This window comes from Oryx dammah, unplaced genomic scaffold, assembly GCF_014754425.2.
Source record: "Oryx dammah isolate SB20612 unplaced genomic scaffold, SCBI_Odam_1.1 HiC_scaffold_16, whole genome shotgun sequence".
Lineage (NCBI taxonomy): Eukaryota > Metazoa > Chordata > Mammalia > Artiodactyla > Bovidae > Oryx > Oryx dammah.
This window is the reverse complement of record NW_024070200.1, coordinates 46,808,758-46,826,379: the sequence shown is the minus strand read 5'-3', so window position 1 is coordinate 46,826,379 and position 17,622 is coordinate 46,808,758.

Genomic DNA, 17,622 nt, shown 5'->3' with positions numbered 1-17,622 from the left:
TTGAAATCCAGCCAGCAGCTCTGGGCACTATCACAAGCTCTGGTAGCCGTTGTGACCTTCCATTAAGAGAACTCATGCTCTGAACACAGATATGCTTTAGTTTAAATAAACATTACAATTTAGTTCTGAAATTTGAGGACACAATCCACAAAATAAAATCACGATAGTTTTTTCTTCTCTTACAACGATCCAGTATATAACTCCTCCATATTAAACTACCTTTCCAGACAGATAGGAATTATATTTGCAGAAACACAGAACGAAATTGCTCAGGATGTTGAAAACTCATATTTGAAAAGAGTTCACAATATTACATCTAAGTTTCACAGAAGATCCCAGTGATCACTGGGAAATCTACTACAGTCCAGCAAATCCAAACTTCAGGGAATAACCGCTGTTAGTAGTGCTCAGTTCAGTTAGGGACACACCAGGCTCCTTGTCTCATGTCTTATGTGCAGTTGGTATTATTTCTGAAGTATCTTGCTTTTGTCTCTGTCTCCACTGTGATTACATCATCTCTGTTCTCCACTCTGCCAGCAAAGTCCCTGCAGTGACTTGCTTATTCTTTCTAAACTACAAATGCGGTCGTATTCTTCCTTATTATGGTCTTTTCCTAATACTTTCTTCAGGATATGGCCCAAGTTCCTTAGCATGCCAAATAAGCCACTTCACAACCTGACCCAGGCTTTTTGCTGTAGCAACTTTCGTTTTACCCATTCTTCCTTTAAAATATTAAAGTGATATACTTGATAACCTATAAGTATAGAACACCTCCATTAAAAAAAAATGGCCAAAGGTTTAATTTGTTACTAATTCAGAAATTAGTTCTTTCTCAAGCTTTTCAAAACAAAGTCACTTTTTTAAAAGATGTTTTTGATGTGGACCATTTTTAAAGTCTGTATTGAATTTGTTACAATATTGCTTCTGTTTTATGTTTTGCTTTTTTTTTGGCCCCGAGGCATACAGGATCTTAACTCTCCCATCACGGATGGATCCCACACCCTCTGCATTGGAAGGAGAAGTCTCAATCACTGGACCACCAGGGAAGTTTTGAGCCATACAGTTCCAACAGGTATTAAATATTTAAGCTCATATCTCACCGAGTGTCAAATATCTAAAATAGCTTTATCTAATTGTCACAAATTGTCATTCTTAAGTATAATAAATGAAATGTACTGAGGCTTTACTGGACTTTGTATTTTATATTTATTTTGTCATCTGAACCTTATAATAATCCTAACAAAGAAATAGTATCTCAACAATTTAAAGATGAGAAAATGGAGAACTAAGTAATTCAACTGAAGCCACACAGCAACAGGCATAACTGGAACTCAAGTTCAGGTCTGTTTAATGACAGAATCCACATGCCTGCTCAATGAAAGCAAGTTCAAAGAAATGCACATTATGGTCATAACTGACATCAGAGTACCAACCTTTTCCTTTTTTAAAATTTATATTAATTGGAGGATAATTGCTTTACAGTGTTGTGTTTGTTTCTGCCATAAAACAGTGTGAGCCCGCCATAAGTATACATATGTCCCCTCCCCCTTGAACCTCCGTTCCACCCGTTATCCTATTGCACCCCTCTAAGTTGTCACATAGCACCAGGTTGAGCTCCCTGTGTTATACAACTTTCCACTAGCTATCTATTTTGCACATGGTTGTATGTTTCAATGCCACTCTCTCAATTCGTCCCACCATCTTCTTCCTCTGCTGTGTCCACAAGGCTGCATCTCTTTTCCTGCCCTGCAAACAGGTTCATCAGTACCTAATTGATCCTATTGGCAAGAGGGTGAAAAAGCAACCTTTCTCATGCACTGCTCATTGGGCTGTACACTGATACAATATTTCTGAAGTCCAACTTTGTGGTTACACAGCCATCCTTCAAACAAGGAATTTCACTTCTTGGAATATATTGTAGCAAAGTTATTTTTTAACATGAAAAAATTTGATGCTGAAGATGCTTATTGGAAGCATCTGAAATGCCCTCACTGGGTTGTTTTTGTTTGCTTGGTTTTTGCTCAGCAACGGCAGCCCCACACAATGGAATGCTATACAGCCGTAAGTAATGACTTATGGTTCTGGTCAGACTTGAAGAAATAGATGCCCATTGTTTTTTTCTTTGTTTCTTGTTTTTGGCCTTGCCTCATGTCACGTGGGATTTTAGTACCCCACCCCCTCCCACCCCCCCACCCCCCGCTACCAAGGGATTGAATCCATGCCCCTTGCCGTGGAAGCACTGAGTCCTAACCACTGGACCACCAGGGAACTCAAAAAACCCACTTTGTTATATTTAGAGGAAAGAAGACTGAAAGGGAAGTATTTATAATAAACATGCATAGACTAGAACACTAGAGCAAAAAAAATAAAAAATAAGACTAACAGAAGCCTGACGGCATGGCTCTGTCCTCCTGGGCATCTCAGGGTTTTGCCCCAGGTCTGTTCTACCCTCCTCTCTCTGACCACCAGCTTCCTCCATTCTAATTTTTTCTGCTCCCTCACAACTCTAGCCTCTATTTGATGCAAGGCCGTGGCATCCTTACACCATCAGCTCCACTGAGGATGTCAGTTCCCCAATTCTATGATCCAGGGACATCTGATTGGCCCAGCTCGTCTTTTCACCCCATGAGCATGTCTCTGACCATCTAGAGGTGGGCTGTCCTTGGATCAGATGCCAAGCCTTTAGTTCAATCAGCTGGGGTCATGAGATCAAGTCAATTAAGAGTAGAAAACTATGAGTTGACATTATTTCCTTTAATGGTAGGCAAATAGTGACCAAATATTTTTAATATGATGGTTAAGTAAAAATAACATTATGAACTAATAGACATATCACTTTTGCTTTAAAAGTATAGGTAGATAGATATAGATGTATATATGAATTTTTTAAAAAGGCCTGAAGCAATATAGTAACAGTGGTTTCTCCAAATGGGGAATTACAGCAGATTTGTGCAGGATTTATTTGCCTCTCTGTACTTACCAAAGGTTCTACAACAAGCTACTCATAACATTTTTTCGGTAAGTATATATATGAATAAAGTTAGTAAATATGAAAAGAATAAGTAAACAATAATTAAATGTCCCCCCAAAAAATGAGCTAATGGGCTGTTTTGGAGACAGAATTGGTTCATGACCTCAAGGCATTTATAGACTCATGGGAGTGGAGCAATATTAACAGAATAGGTTCAGATAAACACCATAATAGAGATTTCTCTTGGCCTCAGATAGTTTTTAGCCTCTTATCTGCCTGGGAAACTCCTGCTCAACTTCCCAGACTCAACTCAAATGTCACCTCTTCCCCAAGCAAAATTAATCACTTCCTTGTTTATTTCCCATAGCACTTAAAAACTGCATGTCTTCAAAAAAAAAAAAAAATAAGTCCCAATTTTTTTCACATTTGAATACTTCTGAAATCAGATAGCCTTACAATCAGTATAAAAGAAACTAGCCAGCTGCCAGGTAGAGAAGTCAATGGGAAAGTACCATAATTGTTATTGCAGATGTGTTAATTTAGCTAATTTCTCAGAAAAGGACAGAGAACTTTCAGAGCTGGAACTGATGACAGATTCATGCTTGATGAATGACTAAAGTGAAAGTGAAAGTCGCTCAGTCATGTCTGACTCTTTGTAACCTGTCGTGTCTGACATGTGTCCTGTCAGACTCCTCTGTCCATGGAATTCACCAGGCAAGAATACTGAAGTAGATAACCATTCCCTTCTCAAGGGGATCTTCCCAACCCAGGAATGGAACCCAGGTCTCCTGCATTGCAGGCAGACTCTTTACCATCTGAGCCACAGTTGTTGACTTAGGAATGGCTAAGTGGATCCAAATAAAGTTAGACTTTTCACAAAAAGTTTGACTCTAACTTTGATTTAGAGAAGAGTTACTAAGTAATCCTGGTGATGAAGTGAAAAGTGAAGTCACTCAATCGTGTCCAACTCTTTGTAACCCCATGGACTGTAGCATACCAGGCTCCTCCATCCGTGGGATTTTCCAGGCAAGGGTACTGGAGTGGGTTGCCATTTCCTTCTCCAGGGGATCTTCCTGACCCAGGGATCAAACCCAGGTCTCCTGCATTGAGGGCAGATGCTGTACTGTCTGAGTCACTAGGGAAGCCTAAATCCCAGTGATAAATATACTCTATTGTCAATCAATGTACATTTGATAAGATATTCTCAATGTCCCAAAAAACTGTTGGAAGACAATCAAAACTGTCTTCAAAAAAAAAAAAAAAACTGTCTTCAATTCCAGTGAATGAGGTACAAGGCCCTAGATATTGAAAAACTAACTCCTATTCTTTAAAAATATAAGTTGAAAACTAAATATTAGTTCTATGGATAGTGATAGCCTTTGCTACCAGAAATTTTATTCCTGCAAAAATCTCTTGAATGAAATGGATGGTCTTCAAGATATCCCAAACTGTGATAGAAATAATGCATTGAATTTGAGTAGGCCCCTTCTTCAGTCATCATTCACAGACCCCACCACTTATCAGACAAACTTCATGATTCAAAAGAACCAATCCAAATAGAACGTGTGAAGTTTTTCCCAAATGTTCTATATGTATAGGCATAATGTATCTATGTATAGGCATAATAGAGGCTTTTTTCTTTTTTATTTAAATTAAATTTAAATTTATTTCTATTTTATATTAATGAGTATATTATTTTAAATAATACTTTTATCATTTGACACTATATCCTATATAATATGCTATGATGAAGGAAATCTGACTTTATTGTCTTTTTAATGTTTAATCAAAATAATTCTTAAGTTGTGAAAAAAATGTCTTCAGTTCCAAGAAGTGTGTACTTTTACATGGCTCTATTATAGCACTTAACTCATAGATCACAATTAGTTATTTATCTGTCGATCTTCCCAGGCAGATCATTAACTTCTCAAAGACAGAAATTTGGGTAAATAAACTCAGTGTCAACAAATTGTCAACAAATGCAGCATACTTACAGTTGGAAAAGATTTGCTTTTTACATAGTTCATATAGAAAATTTGCAGAAGGATGGATTCCTTAGGTTAGATAGCAACACTTTTGACTGTTTTGGTTCCTTTTCTTGTATGAATACGTATAGGGCTTGGATGCATATTGCTTCTTTTACAAGAGGCTGGAAAATCTGAGGCTATAGCTTTTCAATACTCTTAAAGATCAAAGGTTCAGAAATTTGACATATAGTTTTTCAGGGGGCCGTGGCTATGCTCTGGTAAGCAGAATTCTAAGATCAATGCCCAAGATTCTGCCCTTGGTTACCCATTCAAACACTAATCTAGGTACTGTTTTGAAGGGCTCTTGCTGACGTAATGAAGGGTTACTAATCAGCTGATCTTAAGGTAGGGAGATTATCCAGGTAATCACATGAGCCCTTTAAAAATAGAGTTTCTTTAGCTGGTAGCAGAAGTCAAAGAGATTCAAAGCACAGAAAGGCTCTCATGGGCCATTGCCAGTTTTAAAGATGGTTGGGGCCACTTGGCAAGGACCTGAAAAAAGCCTTGAGGCGCTGAGAGTGACCTCAGACTAACAGTCAGCAAAGGAAACAGGGACTTCAGATCTATAAACTCAAGAATTTTGATTCTGTCAACAACTTAAATGAGCTTGGGAATAGATTCTTCCCCAGACGCTCAAAGTAAGAGCCCAGTCCAGTGAACATTCTTACTTTGGTCTTAAAAGTCTTGAGCAAAAAATCCAGTCAAGCTTGCTCAGAATTCAATAGAAAACTAATACGTATGCCCTAGGACACTTGAGTGTATGGCAAGGGGAATAAAGTGGTTCATAAGTTGTATTGCCAAATATACTGAAGGTAAAATTTTGCATTAAAAGAACTATGAGCTAGTTGGGCACCCTGTTCCTCTCTTACAAGATGATCTCCATAAAGAGTCTTTTGAGCAGCTGTAACCAATAATAAAAGTGAGTATTCCATTTGATCTATGCAATCTCTGATCTCATTTCTCTGTCTTCCTATAGACTGAACAACTTGGGTAAGTAAGCTAAGACTAGAGTAGAACAAAGGGGTCAACAGAGCAAATTACAGAATACCATGAACTGGGTCTCTATTAAAAGTCAGTTTTCATCTTCATTAAACCTTAAGTTTAAGGCTTAAGTTAAGGACTTCCCTGATGGTCCAGTGGCTGAGACTGTGCTCCCAGTGCAGGGGGCCTGGGCCTTGGTCAGGGAACTAAATCCCATATGCTGCAGCTAAAGATCCTGCATGCCACAATCGCAACCCGGTGCAGCCAAATAAATGAATACATATTTTTTTAAATTGTAAGTGTTATCTATCACTATTTAACTCTCCTTTACTTCTTCACTGAAGAAAACCTAGTTTGTCTTGCACTTCAAGTATTTAGATATTCCAGACCTTGTGTCTGGGCATATCTCCTGCCAGGTATTTTGACTTTTGTTACATCTTCAACCTCACAGTTTTTCGGAAAGGAGCAAAAATTTTTTAACTATCTGTTTAAAAGAATCTGCCTGCGATGTGGGAGGTCTGGGTTCGATCCCTGGGTGGGGAAGATGCCCTGAAGAAGGGAACAGCTACCCACTCCAGTATTCTTGCCTGGGGAATCCCAAGGACAGAGGAGACTGGCGGGCTATAGTCCGTGGGGTCACAGAGTCAGACACAACTGAGAGACTAACACTTTCACTTCACTCACCAACTATTTACCATGTTCCAAAACACGCTAGGTGCTTTACTGTCTCATTTAATCCTCACAATAACCCTATGAAAACGATATAATTATTCTCATTTTTATAACTGAGAAACAGGCACAAAGAGGTTAGGTATTTTGCTGAAGGTCATAAGAATCAGGATGAGGAATCAAGCCTAAGTCTTTGTGATTCTAAAATCTCTGACAAATCACCATTCAACACCAGCTCACAGATAATAGACAGCATGTCAATGAGAACGTGTTCATTCAATTCTTGTGCATGCCTAATTGCCTCTGGAAACCTTTCAGCAAACATTTCTGAACATCCATGTCCTGGTCTAGGGACAGCTGACCACGACAGGCTCAGAAATTGCATTAGGAAAGCCAGGAAGTCAGCCCAGCAAGGAGTTGGAACATTGACTTCCTGGCTGGGCTTAAAATAAGCCACAAGGCATTACTGCAGTCTCCAGGCTATAGACAAAGGACAATACAAGGACTATCAAGAGACATATTAGGATCCATCTGTTCAGGAGGTAACCAGACCAAACTATGGAGAGAAGAGAGGTAAATGGGGCAAAGAACACCGGACTCCCTCATGGGACTGGATACTGAGACAAGCCTGCATGAGCTGGTTTCACTCATGGCAAGCTTCTTAAACATCTACAAGGATAACAGTGCATTACAAGTAACAATAGCTAACTTGTGATGAATGTCCTCCAGATCCACTTCTAAATGTTTTGTGCACTATCTTTTTGATCTTTGCAACAGGCCTATGAGGCAAGAACTACAATTGATCCTGGAACAGCATGGGTTTAAACTGCACAGATTCACTACGATGCAAGTATTTTTCAACATAAATACTACAGGACTACATAGCTGGTGGTTGATGGAATCCTCAGATGCCAAGGAACTGTGAATATGTGTGTGTGTGTGTGTGTGCACGCGTGTGTATGCTCACTCAGTTGTGTAGGACTCCTTTCTACCTCATGAACTGTAGCCCACCAGGCTCCTCTGTCCATGAAATTCTCCAAGCAAGAATACTGAAGCAAGTTGCCATTTTTTTCTCTAGGGGATCTTCCTGACCCAGGGATCAAACCCACGTCTCTTATGTCTCCTGCATTGACAGGTGAGTTTTTTTACCAGCTGAGCCACCAGGTAAGCCCCATGAGTTGTTCAAGGGTCAACTATAGAAGAATTCTCCAATTTAAGGATGAGGAGGGATTTCCCCAGCAGTCCAGTGGTTAAGACTTTACCACTGAGTCACCAGGGAAGCTCAGCAGAATTCATACAGGAAACTTAAAGAATTTAATTTCAAGACCATGCCTTGTAGTCATCTACTTATTCATATATCAACTGCTCTAAGTGACACTTCCTCCAAGGAGTCTTCCTTGACTCTCAACATAACCCTTTCAAACTTCCCTGGTGGCTCAGTGTAAAGAATCAGCCCACCAATGCAGGGGACACAGGTTCAATCCCTGCTCCAGGAAAACTCCACATGCTGCGGGGCAACTAAGCCCATGCACCACAACTACTGAGACCGTGCATTCTAGAGCCCGTGCTCCACAACAGGAGAAGCCACCGCAGTGAGAAGCCCAGACACTGCACCTAAGGAGTAGCCCCCATTTTCCACACTAGAGAAAATCCACATGCAGCAGTGAAGACCCAGTGCAGTCAAATAATAAATAAAAAATTTTTTTAAAAAAGACAGCCCTTCTGTGGCTCCCATATTCTTCTTTGTATTGAAAATGTGTGTCTGTATGTTGGTCTCCTTCAACTACCTAATGTGCTTCTTGAGAGAACTGCTGTGTCTATATCTATATCCCTAGCACCTTGGACTGGGCCTGGATGTCATAGGGGTATAATAAGTATTTGCTGAATTAAATTGAATCAGTTGGGCAGATATGATGTGGATTAGGCATGTATTCATATATTCTGTTTGTGATATGCCTCTGACTCTGAAGAGGTAGGGCAGGCTGTGTCCAGGCTTAGACTCTAGACTAAGGTGATAAAGTTAAGTGCTTTGAGTTTTCTTCAGTTGAGCCTAAATCACCTGGATAAGGAAATGTATATACACATAGTACACAAAAGACAGATTCAGGGCAAAATTCCTGCTCATCAGTAAAAGCAAGCTGCTAACTTTAGGATCCTTAAATTTTTCTGTTAAGTAATCTGATGTGCAGCTAAAACAGATGGGATCAACGTGGCATCCTGACTGCAAGGAGAGAAGCTAGACATTTGAGTACTGGGACCTCATTGTGGATGAAGAATCCAGAATCTGGGAGAGAAAGCATGGTCTCCCAAGAGGAGAGTCAGGGAGGAAAGTTACTTTCAGAGCCCATGTAAGGGTCTTACATGCTCCACTAAGGAGATTCAACTCTCTCCTGTAGACAATAGGCAACTAAGATTTTATAAGCAGGGAAGGAATGATTTGATTCAATAAAGATTTATGAAATGTTGTACTAGGTACTAATGAGGTCATAAAATTGAGTTAAACATAGGCTCTGCCCTTTAGACAGGTACACAAAACAGAGTACAAGGTAAAATTAAAAAGTGAGTGAAACCCAAGACATACAATAGAAAGGGTTATGGAGATTCCACCTGCTTGATGGAGGGGATGTGGAAATATTTCCTGGAGAGGGAGTGTTTTAAAGGGAATTTAAAGAATAGATACTTTATGAACACAGAATTCACTCAACAGCCAATAAACTCATAGAAGTTGTTCAACTTCAAGACTAATCAAGAAAGTGCATATTAAAACCACAATGAGATGTTATTTCACACCTATCAGACTTGAAAAATTCAAGTCTCTAAAACTCAGGGCCAACAAGAAAATATAGTAAAGGTAATATTTACACCCTGGTGGTGATGGTGGAAATTAGTACAGTCACTTTGGAGAATAATTTGGCAACATCCAGGTAAAGATGCGCTCACCCTGTGACCTCAGGATTTCACTTCCAGGTGTGTATACCCAGAGAAACTCCTACATATTGCAAAATACACAAGAAGATATACCCAAAATAGGCAGCAATACCTGTGACAGCAAAACCCATAAATGACCTAATAGCTATTGTCAGGAAAACAGGTGAATTGTGGTATGATTATATACTGAATGTTAAAGTAAGGAAATGAATTAAGTTCAACATGAAAAACCTCACAAACATAATATTGGGGGAGGTGGGGTACAGAATTCTTAACCTTGCTACTCATTTATATACAACATAAACAAGTTTATACAAACCAGTAATATACATTGCTTAGGGATGTATATCAGTATCTCCTTATCAATATATCTAGAGAGACAGAGGGCATCAATAAATACAAAGGCACAGGAGTGAGAAATACCAAATTCAGGAGCATAGAATATGGGTTGGAGAAAGGCTGTAACTGGGGAGGAAGTCACAGGAATATTTAAATGTATTGGTAAAATCTTCTTTCCTTTTTTTTTTTTTTTTTAATTTCTTAAGCTGAATGGCAGGTACACAGTTGTTCTTTCCTCTCCTCTTTGTAACTTTTGTATGCCTTTTTTTTTTTTTTGCTATGCCACCACACGAGCATGGAACCCCAGTCCATGGAATGAAAGGGCTGAGTCCTAACCACTGCACCACCAGGGAATTTCCCCTTTTGTATATCTTACATACTGAATTAAAAAAATAAATAAGTGGGGCTTCCCTCGTGGCTCAGTGGTAAAGAATCTACCTTCCAGTATGGGACACCCATGTTCAATCCCTGGCCTGGGAGGATCCCACATGCCGTGGAGCAACTAAGCCTGTGGGCCACAACTATTGAGCCTGTGCTCTAGAGCTCAGGGGCCCTAGCTACTGAGCCCACGTGCAGCAACTACTGACGCCCGCCAGCCCTAGAGCCTGCGCTTTGCAACAGGAAAACCCACCCCACAGAGAAGCCTTCACACTGCAACTAGAGAGAGCATGAGCGCAGCAACGAAGACCCAGAGCAGCCAAAAATAAATAAATAAAATTATTATTTTTTTAAGTGGATGCTTGTTTATTCAGAAGAATTGAGCAGAAAGTCATCCTAGAGAGAAGAATGTTCTGGCAGGCTACATCCAGGGAACAAAGTGCCACCTTTCTGTTTGGCACGGTAAAGGGTGTTTTATATAATAAGCACAGCAACTTGCAATTATAAAACATCCTGTACCTTATAAATCACTTTCACCTACACCAACTCATTTAATTATCAACTTTAGAGACAAGTATTCTCATTTTATAAGTGGGGGGAAATGCTCAGAAAGTTTAGGTTGTTAGAGAAGAGGTTTAAAAGGATGTACAATTAACAGTAGTGGTTATCCCTGGTAGGTGGAGTAATAGGTGATTTTACCTTTCTGGTTTGCTGAATTCTATTTTATGATATTTCTAAAATGAACATTTGAAAAATAATAAAGCAGGGAGGGGAAGGGAACAGGAAAAAAGTAACTTCCTGAAAGTTAAATAGTGGAGTTCTTTGATTCTGATCCTATATCCTAAGTACACAAATGACAACAGAAGAAATAAAGAAGCTGACACTGGAAAAAATGTTTAATTTCACTGGTAAAGAAATGCAAATTAAAACAATATGTAAGAATCATGTCTATTATATTAGCAACAGTGTTTTTCAAGGATGAGGGTGTGGTGAAACTAGCAGTCATTTATGACTGGTAGCATTGTAAATTGGTACAATTCACTCAGAAAACGATTTGGCAACTAGCAACGAGAGCTGTAAAAGTGTTCACACCCTGTGGAAATAATCCAAAATGTGGAAATATTTTTTTTTCTGAGGGGAAAAAATAAGGATGTTCTCAAGAGCATTATGAATACAGCAGGTCATCCTCCATTCAAACAGAGGGTCTGAGTTTGGCTTTTTATAGGAGGGTGAGCCTGTAATCTTCTGAATGTTTGTTTGCTCTAATTGATCTACATAAATGGAGGGTTTGTTTTTTAGCTGAAGGAAAAGTGACAAAGTGTGAGTGTGTGATTTAGAATAAATGGAGGAGATTGACCTGGTTGGTGTCTGTTCGGACTCAGGCATTCTGAACTGTCTTTTTTTTTCTCTTCTTAGTGTAACTCATCTCTATGAGGTTTAAGTGGAAAAGATTCATTTGTGGAAGAGTATTTTTTCCTATTTGCTTTTTATTCTCTTGTGAAATATAAATTAAAAGTCAAGAGTATATAAACAATACATATTAATTGATTTTTAAACATTTTTTAAATGTGAACCATCTTTTTTAAGTCTTTATTGAAATTGTTACAATATTGCTTTTGTTTTATGTTTTGGTTTTTCAGCCACTAGGCATGTGGGATCGTAGCACCCCCACCAGAGATAGAACCCAACCCCCTGCTTTGGAAGGTGAAGTTTTAACCATTGGACCACCAGGAAGTTAAAGAATTATAATTCTATGATCAAAAGAATATTTGTGCTTAGCATCCAGCTTAAGAAATAGAAAAGAAACAGCCTCCCTCCTCCCCATTCCAATTAACCTCTACTTAGAATTTTGTATTAATAAATCCTTTGCTTTTCATGACAGTTTATGCTTATTGCTTAAGCAATATAGTATTTGGTTTTGTCTGTTTTAATCTGTATGCTCTTTTGACCCTTACTATATGTATTTTCTGCATCTTATTTTTCATTCTCAGTATTGACTTATTGAGGCCTATCTGGTTAATACATACAACTGTAGTTTATTCATTTGTCCTGATGTATTCAAGAATTCCACTGTGTGAATTTACCATATTTGCTGGAGGTGGGGCCACTAAATCTGAGTTTTAAACAAGCACCTCAGGAGGAGGAATGCAGGTAGTTTTTTGACTCATGCTTTGAGAAATACTCTTAGAGGTTGAAGCCAAGCTATTACTTTTTAGTCTCCCAGTTCTCTACCTCTACCTTTTAATTTCATTTCAACTGCTTGTCTCCCACTTTCCAACAATATTTTTCTTCTTCTTTTTTTATTTGGCTGTGCTGGGTCCTCACATGCAGACTCTGTAGTTTTGGTTGCAGGCTTGGTTGCCCTGTGGCATGTGGAATCTTAGTTCCCTGACCAAGGATCGAACCTGCATCCCCTGCATTGGAAGCTGAATTCTTTATCACTGGACCAACCAGGGAAGCCCCTCTTCACCTGCATAATTCTTATTCTTTGAATTTCCTCATTAAACTATAAACTTTTCCAAGGCAAAGATGAGATCATTATCATTGTTGTTATTAACATTTATAGAACACACACAACATACCAGGTACTGTGCATAGAATTTTCTATGTATCATCTCATTAATCCTCATTGACCCCATAAAGAAGGCTTATCCCCATTTTACAGGTAAACAAATAAGGATCAGAGAGAGTAACTTGCCCAAATGTAACAGCTTTTTAAATGTGGAATTCTTTCACTGTTTTGTCTTTATACCTCTAGTATCTGGTGTAGGACTTGGTGTATCAGTTCAGTTCAGTCGCTCAGTCATGGATTGCAGCACGCCAGGCCTCCCTGTCCAATGCCAACTCCCGGAGTCTACTCAAACTCATGTCCATTGAGTCGGTGATGCCATCCAGCCATCTCATCCTCTGTTGTCCCTTCTCCTCCCGCCTTCAATCTTTCCCAGCATCAGGGTCTTTTCAAATGAGTCAGCTCTTCTCATCAGGTGGCCAAAGTATTGGAGTTTCAGCTGCAACATCAGTCCTTCCAATGAATACTCAGGACTGATCTCCTTTAGAATGAACTGGTTGGATCTCCTTGCAGTCCAAGAGACTCTCAAGAGTCTTCCCCAACACCACAGTTCAAAAGCATCAATTTTTTGGCACTCAGCTTTCTTTATAGGCCAACTCTCATATCCATACATGACTACTGGTAAAACCATATTCTTGACTAGACAGACCTTTGCTGGCAAAGTAACATCTCTGCTTTTTAATATGCTGTCTAGGTTGGTCATAACTTTCCTTCCAAGGAGTAAGTGTCTTTTAATTTCATGGCTGCAGTCACCATCTGCAGTGATTTTGGACCCCCCCAAAATAAAGTCTGCCACTGTTTCCATTGTTTCCCTGTCTATTTGCCATGAAGTGATGGGACCAGATGCCATGATCTTAGTTTTCTGAATGTTGAGCTTTAAGCCAACTTTTTGCTCTCCTCTTTCACTTTCATCAAGAGGCTCTTTAGTTCTTCTTCACTTTCTGCCATAAGGGTGGTATCATCTGCATATCTGAGGTTATTGATACTTGCTGTATAGCACTCAATAAATGTTTGTGTTTTTTTTTTTTTTCTTTTTAGTTGAACTGAAGGGAAAAATAATTGAGAACAGATGAAAAACCATCTCTTTAGAGGCTGGAGTGCAGATGGAAAACAGGAGCTAGGAACAAGATTTGGGATGCCAGATGATTACAGGGGTGAATTCTGGGGAGTGAGGTTGTGGGAAGGAATGAGGAAAAGTCGAGGCATTTTCTTTTCTTATTTATTTATTTTACTGTGAGCGCTTCTGTACTGTTTGGAGAATTTTACAAAAAGCACATGGTGCTTTTACAATTTAAAAGGTGGGAGGCAGTGTGGAGACAAGTTCTGTGACTCAGCACCAGCAAAATACAGGAAAGAGGGGGAAAGAGAAATCTAAGCCAAAGGTATCGTGGAGATGAGAAGCTCAATTAAAAGAGCCTGGACATGATAGCCCTGAGAATGTGATACATATTAATGGAAGTTTGACAAAAAGGAGACTGGTCCAGTGGTTAAGAATCCACCTTGCAACCAAGGCAGGTAACACAGATGTGATCCCTGGTTGAGGAACTAAGATCCCACGTGCTGAAGAGCTACTGAGCCCCTGCACCACAACTAGGGAGAATCTGTGCGCCAGATCAAAAGATTCCCATGACCAAGTGAAGATTCCTTGTGCTGCAACTATTTATTTGGTTTCAACACAGCCAAATAAATAAAATATTTTTTTAAAATATAGTGAGTCTTCACAGGCATAGAGAACAAAATTTTTTAAAAAGGTTGGGGAGGAAAGGAATGTGACAGTAGGGTTTAGGAAGAATTCTTTTGAGGTAGAAAGAAGGTTTAATGGTCTTGCCTTTTTGTTCTGTTTCTCCCAATGCCTGCCACGGTGCTTGGTGATTAACAGTCATTTATTGGACAGCTACTATGGGCCAGACACTAAGCCCTTGATGTCATGCATTGAAGCAATGCCTTTCATTTTTCCCTCTGGAATGTGATTTACACATGGCTGCCCAATCAAACTTCATCAAACACTGACCATGCCTTTCCTCTATTGGAAAACCATCGTTGAGGACAGACACTCCTTCCCCTCAGAGAATAATATCCACACCCAGTTTGGCAACTAAGAGCCTCCCTGGTGTAACTCTCACTCACCTGTCCCTCTTCATCTCACACCGCTACTTTTCCAGCACAAGTTCCTTGCCTATGAACATGCCTCCATGAATTCATCCAGTGAATGTTTACTGAGCACCTAGTACATGCCAGGCACTGTTTTAGGTGTGAGGGAAAGAATGGCATGTAGGAGAAATGGCTCCCTCCTACCATGATGTTTACCAAAACAAGTAAACAGGAAAAAATCAGGCAGGTTTAAGGACTTTGATGAAAATGAAATAGGATATGGGACTTCCCTGGTTATTTAACATACTGATCGTATCTGACTTAGAACAATACTTGGATAGATAAGATAAACGAAGATGATGTGCTCTTATAGTACCATGAAAGGGCTATAAAACCATTCCCAGCTAATGGGAATCTAATTTCCTCTCCTGTTTTCAGGCCTGGGTCAAGAAATACTGAGTTGTCCAAAATTTCCCTTCAGGTTTTACTGTAACATCTTACAGAAAAACCTGAACGAACTCTTTGGCCAACCCAGTATTAATTGGCAACTTAGCAAGTCCATCCCTAAGGAATCACTCAGGTGTTTGCTGAGCTCTTTAGTACATGGCTTTCTGGAGAACCTAGTCAAACCAGAGGGGTGTAAGCAGGAGAAAAACATCAGAGGCCATTAGAAAAAATTTATTCTGAGATTCATGCATTTATAAATGTCCTGTCAGAGCAGAGTCTCTCACTGAAAGGCATTTAAAATATAAGGCATGGAGGCCAACATTTATATAATGATATTAAGAAGAAATCAAAGGGGTTCTAATCAAGCAACTCTTGTTCCTATACAAGCTGTACCTCAGGGAAACAAAATAGTTGATTGGGGGAGTTCTCTTTACAGAAGTATTTCAGCTAATAGATGAAGAAGGATGACAGATATAAAAGCATTTGGCAAACCCAAGTGAAATAACAGCTTATCAATAGTTGCCAACTTCATGAGACTAAACGAGGTACCAGGTGCCTCCTGACAGAAGTGCATAAGATCACTATGGAGTATTATTGCCCATATTATTGTTGTTTATTCACTTAGTCATGTTCTACTCTTTGCAACCCCATGGACTAGAGCCCGCCAGATTCTTCTGTTTTCCATTATCTCCCAATATTTGCTCAAATTCACGTCCATTGAGTTGGTGATGAGATCCAACCATCTCATCCTCTGCCTCCCCCTTCTCCTTTTGCCTTCAATCTTTCCCAGCATCAGGATCTTTTTATTTCCCAGGCAACAATACTGGAGAGGGTTGCCATTTCCTTCTCCAGGGGATCTTAACAACCCAGGGATTGATCTCGAATCTCCTGCATTGGCAGGCAGATTGTTTACCACTAAGCTACTGGGGAAGCCCATTCTTGCCCTCCCCTTCCCTAAATCTGAATCTGATCATGTTTACAGATCCAGCTACCAACATTAGGAGAGCAGAGGATGAGGAGCGTATTAAAGGATCCCATAGGTTGGAATTAGCAAAATATACAACTGTAGACACTTAAAGGACAATTTTTTTTTCCCCCAACAAATGAAATATGAGGAAAGGAGAGAGAGAAGAGGGAGGGCTTCTGTAAGGAACATATCAACCAACTGAAGGCAAAGATCTTATCTGGATTTTGATTCAAACAAACTGAAAAATAAAAACAGGGACTTCCCTACCAGTCCAGGGGTTAGGATTTTTCCCCGGGTTCAATCCCTGGTCAGGGAACTAAGATCCTGAAAACCATGCAGCACGACCAAAAGGCATGTAAATTAAAAATAGAAAAACATAAGATAATTAGGGAAACATGAACACTGATGGCAGTATTTGAGTTAGTATTTGGAGTATTACAAAAGCCTGTTAAATTTTTGTAGGAACAATAATAGTACTGTGGCTGCCTTTAGTAAAAGAGCCATCTTTTAAAGCTGTGGTTCCCAAACTTGGGCTTGCATAATAATACCTGGAGGGCTTATTAAAACACATACTGTAGGCCTTTCTTTGTAGTCCAGTGGTTAAGACTTTGCCTTCCAATGCAGGAAACACAGGTTGGATACGTGGACAGGGAGCAAAGATACCACTGGCCTTGGGACAAGAAAACCAGAATTAAAAAAAAAAAAGAAGAAGAAGAAGCAACATTGTAACAAATCCAATAAAGACTTTTTAAAAAATGGTCCACATTAAAAAAATCTTTGAAAAAATTTTTAAAAATAAAACACATATTATTAGGTCCCACCCCTAGCTTCCAATTCAGTAAGTCTGGGATGGGGACTTGCATTTCTAACAAGTTCCCAGATGATGATAATGCTGCTGGTCAAGGATCACATTTTAGGAACTTACAGCTCTGAATTAACCAATTTTTTTTCCCATTCAATTATCTATTTTTTAATATTTCCATTTCATTTTAGTCACTCAGTCGTGTCTGATTCTTTGCAACCCCATGAACTGCAGCACACCAGGCTTCCCTATCCACCACCAACTCCCACAGTTTGCTCAAACTCATGTCCATTGAGTCAGTGATACCATCCAACTTTCTTATCCTCTGTTGTCCCCTTCTCCTCCTGTCTTCAATCTTTCCCAGCATTGGGGTCTTTTCCAATGAGTCAGTTCTTCGCATCAGGTGGCCAAATTGGAGTTTTAGCTTCAGCATCAGTACTTTCAAAGAATATT